Raw genomic sequence first — 16,369 nt, 5'->3', positions numbered from 1 at the left:
CTGGCATAAGAGGCTTAGCTTTCAGCCTGTCTCAGCTTTTGACACACCTTCCTCATTAAACTCATTCATTTCTAGCTTTTGATTTAAAGTGAAAGATTGCAACTTCCTTTCCCTTTAATACTTAGAGGCTATTTTAGGGTTATTAATTGATCCAATTTCAATATTGTGTCTCAGAGAGTAAGGAGGCCTGAGAAGAAGGAGAAAGATGGGAGAAAGGTTGGTTGTTGGAGCAATCAGAACATACACAACATTTATTAAGTTTATTGTATTATATAAGTGTGGTTCATGGTGCCCCCAGTAATTATAATACTAACATCAAAGATCATTGACTACGGATTTTAATAACAGAGATAATAATGAAACAGTGTGAAATATTGCAAGAATTACCAAAATGTGACACAGAGACATAAAGTGAGACATGCTATTGTAATGATGTCAACAGACTTCCTTGATGCAGGGTTGCCACAAACCTTCAATTTGTAAAAAATGCAGTATCTGAGAAGTATAATAAAATAAGATGTGACTGTACTTACTTGCTAATGGACCTATTACCATACTGACATCTTACAAAAAAAATTACAAGGAAGGAGATTATATCCAGGGATTCTTTTTGTTTTCAAGGCAAAGATTACCAAGTTACAATGGACCAAAGTAGCTGGAATGCAAAGGAGTATAATCCTTGTCTTTGAAAAAAGAGCATTTGTTTCAATCATATGGCATATCAAAGTAATCTTTCTCCCTTCCTCCCTCCTTTCCTTGCTGCTGCTTCTTTTCTTTTCTTTTTTTTTTTTTTTTTTTTTTTTTTGAAGGTCTCACTTTGTCTCCCAGGCTGCAGTGCAGTAGTGCAATCTTGGCTCACTGCAAACTCTGCTTCCCTCAAACAATCCTCCCACCTCAGCCTCCCAAGTTAGCTGGGACCACAACCATGCTCCACCATGCCCAGCTATCCTCACTTCTTTACTACATTTCTTTTTTCAACAAGTATTTATCAAGTAATATTGTTAAGTAATATTTATGAGCTTCCGCATTTAGCATCATGATGGCACCATCCTCTAACAATAATGGGAAGGCTATTTTCCACTATTATTAATCATTCTCCAAATCGTTTTGGTATTATTATTAATTCTAATAAGTATAGAGATTAATAAATGCATTCAAACCACATGTGAATATTTGCTATAGGCTTATCTGTGCCTACTGTATGTTCAGATTTGTCTTTATATCTGAACTTTGTTATAAATAAATGACAGTAAAAATGGAATTTATAGTTCAATGAACTTGACAAATCACTTATTCTGCCATTCATTTTCCATAAAGACCATTCATTCTTCCTTGTTTTAGAGGCAACTGAGCTCCAGAAAGCTCAGGTGACTTTAGAACTCAGTTCTTAGTATGTGAGTTATGCTCCCATCTCACCCCTCTTCCTTGGTGGAACACTTTCCTCCTCATTTTTTCTTGGACAGTCTGTACAAGCTGCTCGAGGTGTGCAGGAAAGTGTGCCACGTCGAAGTGTACTGCTTTTAAATTTTTGCCAGGATGAAGCACAGCCCAAAGTTGCCAATAAAAATGGATTTATCTTTGTTTCTGAAATTGTGTGATGACAATTTCTAAGGGCTCAAATCTCTCAATTTCAGGGAATATAATAATGAGGGAGCCAGGAGCAGTGAGGGGCTCGCACCTGCTAATACCAGCACTTTGGGAGGCCAAGGTGAGAAAATCACTTGAGCCCAGGACTTCGAGACCAGCCTGGGCAACATGGCGAAACCCTGTCTCTACAAAAAATACAAAAAATTAGCTGGGCACGGTGGGGTGTGTCTGTGGTCCCAGCTATTCAGGAGGCTGAAGTGAGAGAATCACTTGAGCCTAGGAGGTCGAGGCTTCAGTGTGCCATGATGGCACCACAGCACTCCATCATCCTGGGTGACAAAGTGAGACCCTGTCCTCCCACCAAAAAAAAGAGGGAGCTTCATCTCTCAAGAAAATGAATTACATAGGAATAACAGAAAATTTTACTCTCAGAATAATAGGGTTCCAGCTCCTGCAACCAAAACAAGATAGTACTTTTTTACAACCTGAGATTACTTTTTCAAGCATTTCTCCAGTTTCACTGGCATTGAAGTAAGAGTTAGCAATGCATCTGAGCTTTTCTTCCTCTAACGAGCAGGCAGAGCAGTCATAGATCATCATTTGGAGGACTATAAAATAAGCCATAGCTTAGCAAAAGGACCAAAATACATTCAGAGGAGGATGCTATTGGTAAATGTCCTCAAAGCCTATAATCTGGAAAAATACAAGGGTGTATCTCTGAAACTGTGAGGATTAGCAAACTAGCTAACCTGAATCTCTGTCTTCTGGTAGTATAGACGAGGTAGTTTCAAATCTGAGCAGTTTCTCCATAAAAGCATTTCTTTCCAAACATTTCTTGCCAAACTCCCAAATAAATGAGAAAAATAAAATACAGTTTTATAATTTTCAAGAAAGATTATGGGATTATGGTATTTAGAAAGAAAAGCATTCTGTAGAGTTGGGGAAATCTGGAAGACTCTTGAGGACACAGCTTTACTGAAGTTGCTGGTTGTCACAAGACTCTTCAAAAACTACTTTCCATCAGACATCTCCCAGGGCTCTGAGGTGAATATTAATTCAGCAGAAAGATCCTTTTCTGCTACACAGGCAGGAGGTCCAGACACAGGGGAGTGGGCACAACCCAGCTGGTCTCATTTTCTATAATATAGTTAATAATGAAGCTCATACTTTCTCAACTTCTAGAAGCCTGGAGGATGAAAGCAGCCCAAGAGTAGGGTGAATGATGGCCTCAGTTGGCCCTTCTTAATGTATCTCAGTACTGAACGTGTGGAGATTCTAGAGAAATAGAAGGCCCTTGGAAAGAACCTCTGTTGTTTCTCTGCCACCACGCTCCCTGCTCTCCCTGCCAGATTGCTTTTCTTTCCTTTCTCTTCCTTGGCTGTCCTTCACTTCATGGTGTGGGGTGTGCACATGGCAGGCTGTGGCTTGGTGAGTGCTCTTCACTTCAGGTCAAGGTGAGGCACAGTTAACACGCTAACTACTTTTCCTCAGTTCTTTCCCAGTTGTGCAAAGCTCCTGATGCCAGACTTCCTCTTAAATTTGCACATTATTAAAGTCCAGAGTTAAGATTTGGTGATGAGGGGCAAAGCGCCAGCTGTAACAGAAATCAATGGGTATCATGAAAAGGCCACTGGACTTGGGAAAACTGGGTGCCTGTCCTTGCCCTGCCATGTACTTACCTGTGTGACTGGAGGTGAGATGTTTTACCTATGGGCCTCAGTTTCTTATTACAAAATGACAGAGAGGACTAGATACCTAAGTTCTAAGTTTGTGACATTTGTGAATTTTTCTTTGCCCTTTGTGAGAAGAGTGCTAAATTTAGAGGCTTCCTGTGGTTGAATTGATGTCCAATTCTCAGGGAACCCAGACTTCCCAGTTCAGAACCCAGTTCCAGATTTTTGTGGGAATGGGGAAAGGTATTAAATAACTCCATTGAATTCTTTCCTGCATAATGCATTGCTGTGGTTGAGACTCAATAAGGTCACCACCTCCAACACACAGAACCCCTCATCATCTCCTTACAGCCAGACTGGAACTTCCAAGGACACCAGGTTGGCAAGGATTCTGAGCATCCTAAATATCTAAAGAGTCCCTCTAATAAGGCACATATTTGTTCTTCAACACAGTTTCCTAACTTTAGACCACAAATGCGTAATCTCTCTAATATCCTAAACTTGGACAAACTGGGCAGCCCCTGAGCAGACCGCACAGAGCTTAAATGTCAGTGCTTTCCTTCCAGAAAGCAAAAGAATGATCCTACACCTCCCAATCCATGGGTTGATACATGTGCCAAGGGAGCCTGGTGAAGAAGTGGGTGATTTTAAATAGCTAAGATTGCCCATGGGCAAACGTTCTTTGGCTTTTCTCCTCTGCAATAAGCATGCCTTCCTCTCTCCTGGTCCTTTTCTCCTTTCCCAGGCCCCTCTATCAATAATAATTCTGGCTCTCAGATGACTACAACTGATTAGGTGTAACTGATAGGGTAAAGGTGACACCCTTCCCAAGGCTATCTATAATGCAAAAGGATATCCAAGAAGAAGGGAGGTAGGGAACACCTTGGGAAACCATTTCTGGAAGATAGCCAGTCCCTGCTGTAGACAAGCCTCATTTTCCTTCCCCCAAATGTTAAAGAGTAAATTCCTCCTGTAGCCTTAGCTCTCTTTTCTATCTTTGGCTTGCTTCTTATCATGAACTATCTTTAGACTGCCAAATTACAACAGGGTAGGCAGAGGCAGGAATATGCCCAAATTTGGGAAGAACTGGTTGGGAATAGTTGAAAGCCTTGATATGTGCAAAGAACCATTTGATCAACCCAGTTCCTAATACAGGATACTAACTTAAAGTTTAGACTCAAGTTATATGATAATTCAAACATTTATTGTATTTATACTATTTTATATGGTCTTTTCCAGGAACCAGGAATACAAAACTGATATTTCTCTGTACAGAGGCTCAGACTAGTAGAGAACAGTTAGGTACACTGTTAATTATAAGCTAATATGTATCATCAATTATGGGTTTTTATGGGGCTATGGCAGGTGGAAGGGACCAGGGAGAGATGATGAGTGATGATGGTTATGTAGTCTTTCGGAGGATGGAATTATAACATTGCTCTTCCTTTCAAGCACCACATGATTTAGCAAGTACTTCATATTGGCGCCACCATTAACATGGTCAATGGCTTCTGGACACTCACAGTTCAGGCACAGTTTCTCCTGAAGATTTTTTACTTCTCCCATCTTTAAGAAGTTGTCTGGATGTCCATGAAAGATGCTGACATTTGTATTAATTCATTAAAAAAACACCACGCCCTCCCAAAATAAACTACATAAAAAGTAATGAATTCATAGAAGAAAATTTCACCAAGATTGAAACTAGAGAATATCCTTAGACTTGCACTTTGAGCTTTGAGAAATGTGTGCCTATTCACCATTCCAACATGAAGAAACTCTGCAGTAGGAAAAAATAATTAACACCCTTATAGTCTACTGCCCATGCAAGGATCAGCTCTGGCTGGGAGGCCAAAGATGGGTGACATCATTATGCTCTGCCTTTATTTTTTCCTTCTGATCCACTTAGCTTCCTAATTGGAGGAAGGAGGTGTGGTAAAGCTATATGAAGACTATGGTTTAATTAGACCAGAAAACACTGTCATAATCTCTGGGGTCATCAGAATGTCCAGGTTTGTCTCTTGGCCAAGATAAGGGCAGTGGGATTTATGATGTGTTGTTTACAGTCCCAAACTACTCTGGTGATTACCAGGGTCAGTTTCTTTAATGATGGTTTCCAACTAGCCTAACACATTAAGTAAGCCTGGCTGGTAACATGACCAGAGAGACATAAAGACCCTGTTGGGAATGACTTTGAGCTCTCAAAGTCAAGATTTCTTACACAAATCTATCAGCTGGAGAAAATGAAGGCAGTGTGGTATATGTGTGCAAATAAGGACATTGTGAAGCTTAAGTATGGAATGTCTCTTGGACCCCTGATGTCATCTGTATTCTCTTTTTCTTCATGTACTATATCCTTTGCCTGTAAATAAAAGGTTTATTTGATTATGCTGTGTGGAGTCTGGTTTTGCAGGGTGGCATATGTATATTAACATATATACAAAATATTAAATCTAAAATGTTAAAATATTTTATATTGTATGTTAAATGTATAAGACATAAATATAAAACATAAAATATTATATAGTATTTATAAGTATAAAATATAAAAAATTCTAATTACCAATTTCACAACTTTAGAGAAAAGTTGTGTGCTGCTTTCAAGGAACTTCACTTAACCAGATTTCTCACCAAATTAGGGGGCTTAATCTAAAACAAGGGAAGAAACTAAAATTCAACTGATACTTCCTCCTCACGAACAGCAGACAGTAGTGATTGTGTCTGTGTGGAACTGGCTCTCAAAGCAGGAGTTTCAAGCAATGTAGAGGAAAAGCACACACCCACAAAATTCCCTCACTGCAATTTTCTATGGCCCCTGCCTTCCTTCTACATCCTTAAAGTAGCTTCCAGCCCCTTAGAATAAGTTAAAGATAGCACTCAAACATTGTACAGGAAAAGAGGGATTAGGTAAGGAAGATTCTATCTATGCTTTTTTTTTTGGCAAATATTAGGCCCAACTGGAATGTTAAACTCTTTAAAGATGAGTACACAGGAACCTTAAAGAAAGGGCCTATGTAAAAGGCATACAAACACTCAAAAATTGCTTACCTACAAAGAAAATACACAGTCACTTAAAATAGAGCAGGGAAACCTTTAACTTCTTGGTAATCCTACATGAAACAAAAAAGATTAATTTCTGATGGAAAAAAAGAGTGACTCAAATTATTTTCCAGACAAGTTGTCCTTTGTATTAAATGGCTACAGAAAGTAATAAAAAATGCAAAACCTCTTTGAATAATAAGACAAATAGAAAAAGTCTGGAGTTAGTAAATAATTATTAGATGCTGAAGATATATATACCAAACTTCAGGAAATTTATCAGTCAAAACTCTTTCAGAAAAGAAAAATCTATTTTAAGACTGCTTCCAGCTGATAGATGAATTAGCATTAAAAAGTTATGAATGAGGAAGTTATGTCATGAACAAATTAAGTTTAATTACTTGAGATAACTGGGATTAATAAACTAAAGGGCAAACTATTCATTGTTGAAAAAAAACTATATATAGTAAAACATTTTTTAAAAGGAACTTACAAATTAACAAATTATGACAGCATAAATTCCAAGTGGCACCACAATTTTATATCCCACTAAGAAAGTATGCTGCTAACTAAAAACAATGCCTTTTTGTTACTTAGAATTTGTATTTTATATTTGTTTAAAGACTGCCTAAAGACTGATTTATCATGTATCACTCTCTAATAACATAAAAGGGAAACAATAAGCTAAATAAATAAAGCTATTCCTAAAACATTTCCCATTTCAAGCCAGAATCTTTTGAATCACTATTTGATTCATTGCTGTAGATGTCTGAAGTTTTCCACACAGAATAATTCTCTGCACCATTGAGAGAACTGAGGATGCGCCTAATTTCTTAAGGGAGTTTCTCTGCTGTCTCCAGGATTTTTTTTTTAAGCTACCGATACCCATTCTGTATAATTTGAGGCTGTCATGTTCTTGTTCTTAACAGGAGGCATCAAAGGAAGATTTTTAGACAAGTAACACACTTATTCTCTCTTCAAATGGTCTTTCAGTGGTGTGTCGACTGAAATGTCAAGAAGTTGTACTTATTCAGTCATGCCAAATACCTGCATGCACAGGCAAAGGCAGCTTCATCACTACCATCACAAGGCAGCAGCTATTTTAACATGCTATTGTTTAAAACATTCCAATTTCAGAGATAGTAATATGTTAAAACATGAGTCTTAGAATCGATGCAATAGAGGATAGTAGACCTGGACAAAATACGCAGAGCTTATTAAAACAAACTGGGAGTTGGGAGGAAACATATCCTAAGTTCCTCATCTTTCAGTGAAGACAGTAAATTAATAATTTTATTTTTTGAAGTTGATAACATCATAAAGTTCTAAGTTGCTTTTAAAAATGTAAAGGTAAACACTAGTAACAAAACAGGCTAGGAGTATAGTAATAAATTTCAAATATTATAAAAAACTTTCAGATCAGTTCAAAATAGCAAACCAATACTAACTTTCTCAAAAAAATTATTGAGTACTAAAGATAGGCCAAACTACACCTAATAATTCAATTAAAATATGCAAATAACAATTAATAGAACATTAATGATACCAATATTAACATTAGTATCAATATATTAACATTAGCAATATTAATTGCATATATTTACATTATTAAAAAATGCAAACAATACTATCCATAATAATATTGACCAATAAAATTTAATATTAAATAGCATTAGATGGGAAAAAGTGGTAACTTTTAATTATTAAGGACATATATAAATCAGTTAAGATATAACTGGCATGAAGCTTTTTGCACCAAAAAAAACACAATGGTGAATGATACAAAATAAAAATAGTCAGAAATAAAATACTAGGGGAAAATGACAATAACCTTGTAATAAATTTTGTACTAAGAAACAGCATATATTCTGTTTAAATGCTCATGAAACATTCACAAAATTTGTCATAAAGCAAACAGTCATAATTCTATAAAAGGTAGACTATAGATATCAACCCCTAACCAAAGACATAAAAACCAGAAATTAATCATTAACAAAAATTGAGGTTATTGTGTATAAAAGCTTCAAACACACTACCCTTGACTCAAAACAGAATAGTTGGAAAATAATGATAATGATACTACTATATTTCAAAGTCTCTGAAGACTGGCCTAAAGTATACATACTTCAAGCAATGATTCTACTAGCTATAAATATATTAACTAATAAGAAAAAAATGTCTTTCAACTACACATAAAAGATATTAGAGCATAAACCCTAGGAAAAAAGAAGATAAACTTTAATAAAGCAAGAATTAATTAAAGAGAGGATTCTAGGAAGATGGCAGAGCAAGAAGCTCTGTCATCCAAACATTGGATATCTGTGCACTGATCACTGATTGCTGCTTCTGATCACACAAAAGCAGACAAAATGGTGGCAGCTAATGGTGTTACACTTCCCCTCATTGTCCTAAGCCACTTTTTGTTGGATTGAAGTGACTTCTAGGGGATTTAAAAGACTGGGGCCCTTTTCCTTTTCCCCATCCACTTCAATTTTTCTCTTTCCTCCCTTTTGGGAACCTTTCTGGAGCTGAAAGGCACAAAAACTGAAATGAAAAATTCACTAGAGGAACTCAGAGACAGATTGGACCAGGTGGAATAAAGAATCAGGAACACACAACAATGAAAATAACTGAGTCTGAGAACAGAAAGACTAAAGAAAATTGAACAGAGATCAAGGGACCCATGGAACATCTTCAAGCAGACAAACACATTATAAGAGTTCAAAAGGAAAAGAGAAAGGGGCACATAGAATATTTGAAAAAATAATGACTGAAAACTTTTCAAATCTGATAAAAGCCATGAGTATAAACATCCAAGAAACTCATCCAAGTATCAAGAACTCAAAGAGACCCATACCAAGATACATTATATCTAAACTGTTGAAAGACAAAGACAAAGAGAGAATTTGGAGAACAGCAAGAGAAAAGCAACTCATTATAAACAGAGATTCCCAATAAGATTATTAGCAGATTTGTCATCAGAAACTTTGGAGACTAGAAGACAGTGGGCTAATATATTTAAAGTGCTATAGGCGGAAAAAAAAAAAAAAAAAAAAAAACAACAACCTGCCAACCAAGAATTCTCCATCTGGCAAAACTGTCCTTCAAAAGTGAGAGAGAAACAGGCATTCCCAGATGAACAAAAGCTGAGGGTGTTTGTTGCCACTAGATCTGCCCTGTGAGAAGTGCTAAAGGAAGTTCTATAAGTTGAAAAGGAAGGACAGTAGACAAGAGGAAATGAGAAATTTAAATGCTCACTACAATAAAATTAAACACAAAAGAAACATTAATGCAAAAAATGAGAGGAAAACAGCTTTAAGACATACATAAAACAAATAGCAAAATGATAAAAGTAAGTCCCTCTTTATCAGCAATTACTTTAAATGTAATAGATTAAACTGGAGAGACACAGGCAAAAGACATACACAGGCAGAACGGATTTTTAAAAAAACCACAATCCAACTATCTGCTTTCTTCAAGAGATTTACTTTAGTTCTAAAGGCACAAATAGGTTAAAAGTGAAAGAATGAAAAAGAGTATTCTACGCAAATAATAACCAAAAGAGAGCAGTGGTGGCTATATTAATGTCAGATGACATAAAGTTTAAATCAAAAATGATTATGAGAGACAAAGAAGGACATTATATATTAATAAATGATTCAATATAGCAAGAATATATAACTATAAACATTTACATATCTAATAACAGATCATCAAAGAATATACAGCAAAAATGGACAGAATTGAAAGGAGAAATAGAAATATCTACAACAATATTTGCAGAATTCAATATCCCACTCTCAATAATGGATAGAATAACTAGACAGAAGGTAAGTAAGGAAATAGAGGGCTTGAACAACACAATAAAGTACCTAGATCTAACAGACGTGTACAGAACACGCTATATATCAACAACAGAATACAAATTCTTTAGAAGTGCACATGGGGCATTTTCCAGGATAGAACATACATAGGTCACAAATTATGTCTCAATAGATTTTAAAAGACAGATGTCATACAAAGTATCTTCTTTGACCATAACAGAATAACGTTATAAATCAGTAACAGAAGGAAAACTGAAAAATTCACAAATTTGAGGAAATTAGACAACACTCTTAAATAACCAATGGATCAAAGAAGAAATTACAAAGGAATTTAAAAATATTTAGAAATGAATGATAATGGAAATACATACCAAACTTATGAGATACAATACAAGGAGTGCTAAGGAGAATATTTATAGCTACAGAAACATTAAAAAAAAAAACACACACAAGATTTGAAATGAACAATCTAACTTTACAACTTAAGGAATTAGAAAAAGAACAAAATCACCCAATACTAGCAGAAGAAAGGAGTTGAACAGAGATGAATGAAATAGAACATATGAAAATAATCCAGAAAAACAACAAAAGTTGTTTCTTTGAAAAGATCAACAAAATTGACAAACCTTTAGGTAGATGGACTAAGAAAAAAGGAGAGAAGCCTCCGATTACTAAAATATACAAAAGAAAGTGGGACCATTATTACTGATTCTACAGATATAAAAAACCACTCAACATAGAAAAGCTATGGACTGGAGGGTTTCATTGGTGAGTTTTACAAACATTTAAAGAACTAACACCAATCCTTCTCAAACGTTTTCAAAAACTTGAAGAGGAGAGAACACTCCCTAACTAATTCAAAGAGGCCAGAATTACCATGATACTAAAGCCAGACAAATAAATTACAAGAAAACAAAACTACAGACCAATATCTCTTACGAACAAAAGTACAGGCCAATATCTCTTATGAACGTGTAAAAATACTCACCATTCACAGAGAGCAAGCATAGATAAACTCAACACGACTGAGACCTGGTTAATTAATAATACTGACTTCTGGGGAGTTGAAAAGAAGGGACTTCACAGTACAGAGGATCAAAGCTGCCAATGTTGGGAAAGGCAGATTGCTGGGGAAAGGAGTGAGATCTGGACCAAGGTAGCATCCTCTGGAAACTTGTGATGAAGGTAAGAATGAAGAAATTGCTATAAATTAAAGGTCCTACTAGAACAAAACAGAATCTCTGAATCAGAAAACACACTATGCCTATGCTCCAAAACATTTACTTTTACTAGAGTAACTGCATGTGCACACGTGCACACACGCATGCACACACACACACACACATATACACTTCTCAACAAAATAGTAGCAAGCTGAATTCAGCAGCATATTAAAAAGATTATACACCATGACCAAATGGGGTTTATTCCTGGAATGATCAATGCAATACATAACATTAACAGAATGAAAAAAAACCATGTGATTATCTCAATTCATGCAGAAAAAGCATTTGATACTCTTTCATAATAAAAACCCTTAGAAAAGTAGACAAAAACTACAACATCCAATCCATATATATAACAATACATACAATCCATACATAAAAAACACACACCAAATATCATAAGCTATGTTGAAAGACTGAAAGTTTTTCCTCTATAATCAGGAACAAGGCAAGGATCCTCACTTTTGCCACTTCTATGAAACATAGCACTGGAAGTCTAGCTAGAGCAATTAGGCAGAAAAAAAAATGCAAGGCATCCAAATTGAGTAGAAAGAAGTAAGATTATCTCTGCAGACGATATGATCTTATGTGTAGAAAACCCTAAAGATTCCACAAAACCACCACTAGAACTAATAAATGAATCCAGCAAAGTATCAGGATACAAAGTCAACACAAAAAATCTGTTGCATTTCTACATACTAACAATGAACAATCCAAACAGCAAATTAAGAAAACAATTCCATTTGCAACAGCAGCAAAAAGAATAAATTACTCGGCTGAGTGCGGTTGCTCATGCCTGTAAACCCAGCACTTGGGGAAGCTAAGGTGGGTGGATCACTTCAGGTCAGGAGTTCAAAATCAGCCTGGCCAACATGGTGAAACCCCATCTCTACTAAAAATTAGCTAGGCACGGTGGTGCATGCCTGTAATCCTAGTTACTTGGGAGGCTGAGGCAGGAGAATCTCTTCAACCTGGGAGGTGAAGGTTGCAGTGAGCCAAGATCACGCCACTGCACTCCAGCCTGGGCAACAGAGTGAGACTCTGTCTCAAAACAAAAACAAAAACAAAAAGAACAGAATAAATTGCTTGGAAATTAACTTAACCATTGAGGTAAAAGACCCGCACAACAAAGGCTACAAAACATTTCTGAAAATTAAAGACATAAATAAACGAAAAGATGTACATAAATTGGAAGACAATTTTATTAAGCTGTCAATACTAAAATGATCTACAGATTTAACGCAATCCATATCAAAATCTTAATACTTTTTTTTTTTTGCAGAAATAGAAAAACCCATCGCAAAATTCATATAGAATATCAAGGGACCCTGCATAGCCAAAACAATCTTGAAAATGAAGAATAAAGCCAAGGACTTATACTTCTAGATTTCAAAATTGACTACAAAGCTATAGTAATCAAGAGTATAGTACTGTCATAAAGACAGACATACAGACCAATGGAATAGAACAAAGATTCCAGAAATAAACCCTCACATATGTAGTCAAATGATTATTGACAAGGATAACAAGACCAATTAATGGGGGAACAGACAGTCTTTTCAACAAACAGTGTTGAGAAAATTGGATGGCCACACGCCAAAGAATGAAGCTGGACCCTTACTTAACACCATATACAAAAATAAACTCACATAAACTCAAAATGTATCCAAGACCTAAGTATGAGAGCTAAAACTATAAAACTCAATAGAAAACACAGGGAAAAATTTTCACAACATTTGATTTGGCAATGACACCAAAGGCACAGGCAATAGAAGAAAAAATAGACAATTTGGACTTCATTAAAATTTTAAAATTTTGTACATCAAAACATATTATCAACAGAGTAAAAAGGCAAGACACAGAATTAGGAAAAATATTTGCAAATAATATATCTGATAGGGGATTAACATCAAGATATATAGAGAACTCCTAAAACTCAACAATGGCAACAAAACAAACAACCAGACTCAAAAGTGAGCAAAGGATTTAAATAGGCATTTCTCCAAAGAAGAGATACAAATGACCAACAAGCACATAAAAAGATGCTCAACATTACTAATTATTAGCACAAGGGAAATCAAATCTACATCATCATACCCATTACAATGGCCACTAAAACAGAAAACAACAAGTGTTAGTGAGTATATGAGGAACTTGGAACCCTTGTATACTGTTGGTGGGAATGGAAAATGGTAGAGGTTCTAAGGAAAACAGTACGCCAGATCCTCAAAAAATTAAAAATGTACCCTTTAATTTACAAAGAATTACCATATAATCCAGTAATTCCACATCCAGGGGTGTGTGTGTGTGTGTGTGTGTGTGTGTGTGTGCATGTGTGTATATATCAGCTATACTCACCAGCATTCCCACCAACAGTATACAAGGGTTCCAAGTTCCCCACATACTAACACTTGTTGTTTTCTGGTGTGTGTGTGTGTGTTTTTAGTGGCCATTGTAATGGGTATGATGTGATATCTCACTGTAGATTTGATTTGCCTTTCCCTAATAATTAGTGATGCTGATCATCTTTCCATGTGCTCGTTGGTCATTTGTATATCTTCTTTGGAGAACTGCCTATTCAAGTCCTTTTCCCACTTTTCATGTATATACACTCAAAAGAATTGAAAGCAAGGTCTCTAAGAGATTATTTGTATGCTTACGTTCATAGCATCATTATTCACAAAAGCTAAATTGCTGTAAGCAACCCAGGTGTCCACTGATGGATGAATGGATAAAGAAATGTGGCATATACATAAAATGAAATATTATTGTCTTAAAAAGCAAAGAAATTCTGACATACTACAACACTGATGAACCTTGAGGACATCACGCTATGTAAAATAAGCCAGTCACAAAAGGACAAATATTGTATGATTCCACTTATAAATGAGGTATTTAGAATAGTCAAAATCATAAAGACAGGAAGTGGGATGTTGGCTGCCATAGACTGAGGGGAGGGAGGAATGGGGAGTTATTGCTTAATAGGTATAGTTTCAGTTTTGCAACATGAAAAGGGTTCTGGAGGTAGATAGTGGTGATGGTTGCACACTATAAATATACAAATGTGCTTAACAACTACTGAATTGTACACTTAAAATGGTTAAGACAGGAAATTTTATGCTGTGCATTTTACCACAATAAAAATGGAAAAAATAAATAGAAATAGCTTGTTAGAACCTATACTGTTACAAAACAAGAGAAAAAACTTTCAGACACAAAATTAAGAATGAGAAAAACAGAACATCAATGGAAAATTCAAAGGATTATGAGAATAAATAATAAATTCCTATGCAAATAAATTCAAAAATCTGTATGAATGGCTTTTTAAAGCAAAACAAATGATCAAGAGTGAACCAAGAAGAGGAAAAGGAAGAGAGAGAATGTTGTGAGAGGGAAAAATAAAGTATCTCAAAAAAGTGCCAAGCCTAGGCAATTTTACTAGTGAGTTCCTTCAGAATTTCAGGGAACACATAAAGCTGATATTTTAAAAATCTTTCCAGGGCGCTAAGGCCAATGGGAGTTAGTAGCTTGACCCCCACCACATCCGTATGGGATTGTTAGGAACATGGGTTGATAAATCCCCAGCAGGATTAAATGCATGATTTGCAAAGTCAGCAAGTTTCAGTCATCTTGACAGCCACAGGGTGGTACTTGAAGCAACTAAAACAGCAAGTGAGGGCAGAAGTTCTGCAGGACTGTTGGGGGGTCTGTTATGATTCTATTTGAGCAAAATATCACCTTCTCATTACATTCATATTTGAAATAGACACTTATTGGTTGTAAAGCTTTGTATGTTAATTTGTAAATGTTTTGGTTTTCCTCTAAAAAGTATAAGCAGTTTATACTTTATTATATTATGTTTGTATGTATTTAAATAACAGTAAAGTAGAAAAAGTCCATGCTGACATTTATGACTTTTTTTTTTTTCTTTTAAAGGGAAGTTTAAGAAACTCTGCTCTAGGTTTCAGAGAAAAAAATATTACACTTTATTGAGCTTGGCTTTCTCTGCCTCTTCTCCCCACAGGAAAGGCAGACGTTCATGGGAAAAATCAGGAAATCAGGTAAAGGAAAAAGGCGCCAAGGAGGATATGGCCTATTTAATCAAGCCTATTGGGTCTACACAGAAAAGCAAAAAGATTCTCTGCAGATCTACCAAGTCTAGTCCAGCTTACAACTGACAAGACTTCCACATGAGACTTCAGAGGCAAAAAACGCCTCAGAGTTATAGAGTAATTCTGTCAAGTTATCCCCCCTCTATGTGGATCTTGAAAACTTACGGCAGCAAGATGCAGCTGGACAAGGATTTGAGATATTGAGTCTAAGCCATCTTTCTCTCTATAACCAACAGCCATGTTGCTGCTTTCCCTCAGGATTAGGCACATTCCTGGACAGTTCAGTCCTAGGACCAATGACAGAGTTAGACCAAGTCATTCACCGCAGGCCACACTTGTGGCACAACCAAAGGCTATGCAGAAACTATCAAGGGAACAGATTCAGTGCATTATGTGTAGGTCATAACTGTGCAGAAGAGAATCTAAAAATAGAAAGGAAGTTTAGAAATCAGTCCAACTTCTATACTAATGAAGGAATATCTTCTAAAACATCCTGATGACATAATCTCTTCCTAAAAACTTCAGTGATAATTTATTACTATTCTCTACTACTCTCCAGGAAGGTTCCTTTAACTGTTGAAAAGTAACCTATTTTGGGAAAGTCCTCATTATAATAATAATCACTACCGTATAAATCTTACTGTAGTTTGGTTCTCCAGAGCAGAAAAAAAGTCTGCTTCTTTTTTCACATGACAATTGCTCCTCTCCAGGCTACACTATACTGATTTCAGGAGCATGTAGGATATGGTTTCTAGACCTCAGACCTTCTTAAAACAGTGGTGCCCACAAGACCTCCAGTGGATACACATCAGAACTTCGCATCTTAAAAAAAATTACTTTTATTTCAGATTGAGGGGGTACATGTACAGGTTTGTTACATTGCGTATATATGGTATATTGCATAATGGTGA

Source organism: Theropithecus gelada, chromosome 2 (assembly GCF_003255815.1).
Source record: "Theropithecus gelada isolate Dixy chromosome 2, Tgel_1.0, whole genome shotgun sequence".
In the NCBI taxonomy this organism is placed as follows: domain Eukaryota; kingdom Metazoa; phylum Chordata; class Mammalia; order Primates; family Cercopithecidae; genus Theropithecus; species Theropithecus gelada.
The sequence above is the reverse complement of the archived record's forward strand: the minus strand, read 5'-3'. Positions refer to the sequence as shown.